Source organism: Dioscorea cayenensis, unplaced genomic scaffold (genome assembly GCF_009730915.1).
Source record: "Dioscorea cayenensis subsp. rotundata cultivar TDr96_F1 unplaced genomic scaffold, TDr96_F1_v2_PseudoChromosome.rev07_lg8_w22 25.fasta BLBR01000439.1, whole genome shotgun sequence".
Taxonomy (NCBI): domain Eukaryota; kingdom Viridiplantae; phylum Streptophyta; class Magnoliopsida; order Dioscoreales; family Dioscoreaceae; genus Dioscorea; species Dioscorea cayenensis.
Window position 1 is genome coordinate 17694 of NW_024086830.1, and position 1396 is coordinate 19089.

Sequence of the window (1396 nt, forward strand, 5' to 3'; positions counted from 1 at the left end):
CGGAAACATTGCACCCATTGCATTTGTTATTGAATTTTTGATGGTTGCTCAAGGACAAGCAACAACTCAAGTGTGGGGGTATTTGATGAGTTCACTTTGTATATATGATTGCATACCCAAATTTCATTACTTTTCTTTTTCTTAAGTGTACTTTTATACATGAGCAGTGTTATTATGGTTATTTTTGTCATATGTGCAGAATTCATGGGCTCAGTACATTTTGGAGCAAATTTAGGATGAAAGTACCCAAAGCAGTCAAGTGTTCAAGTCCAACACTGGCGGGACACACTCATGTCATACCCCCAAATGTTCTGAGCCATTTGTGATTCATTGTGATTTTGGTGCTGAAGGATATTTGCAAGATTAGTACGGTCAGGACACAGTCATGTCAATGCTCCCAAATAACCCAGGCCATTGGAGAACTCATTGGAGAATTGTTGACACGAGCTGGATGCCCATGACACGATTGTGTCCTTGCTCCCAAACTTCTCAGTCTGAGACACTCCTTGTCACTTTTTTGCTCTCAGCATGATACAGTCCAAGGCACAATCGTGCACAGACTGTGTCGAGCGTGAATGGTGCCCTTTTAACCCCAGTTTCTAGGGTTTTCATGATCATCTTTGTTCGGGGATCATTTTGTCCACCGGGAGGACTTTGATGAGGATGAAGATCGAGCTTATCCACACATTCTAAGGCATAAAAGAATAAGTTGGAGGCACAAGAGAAGTTGTGTTAGAACAAGAAGCTCGACAGTGGAGGCATATCTAAGAGTGAAGGGAGTCATGTCTTCTTTCTCTAGATCTAGTCTTTGCTCCTCCATGTTGTACCCACCCATGAGGAGCTAATCGGCCACGGTGCCCCGGGGTGGGATCTTTGTACTTTGGATACTATTAACACCTTTACTCTTTAATTCTACAGAGTTCTTTTGGTTCTTGTGTTTAATCGTGTGTTGGTATCACTTGATGTATTTGATTTGCACAGTTGCTTTAGTAAAACTTAATGTTTTGATTGCCATAGTTGTGATTGCCTTGTGTGGTTGCAAAACTTGATGTGCATGAGACCATAGTTACCCTAGTAAAACTTGGTGCAATTGAGAACCATAGATGCCACATTGCTTCTAAGCATACATTAGAACCCTAGAATGTACCTGGTAGGACCTAAGAATAGATGAGCATCCCTTCAGTACAAGGTGAACATCCCGGGGCATTATTCCCATTTGTTGTTAGTTAATCTAATCGCCTTTACTACCATCTTTCCTTTTTCTTATCTTCCATCTAATTGTATTATCTTTGTTCTCAACTCCATTATCATCTTGATTGCCACTAGAGATCAGTGTTAAGTTAGTATTTGTAGTCCATTCCCTATGGTTCGACAATCCTACCCCTCATGTTGTATC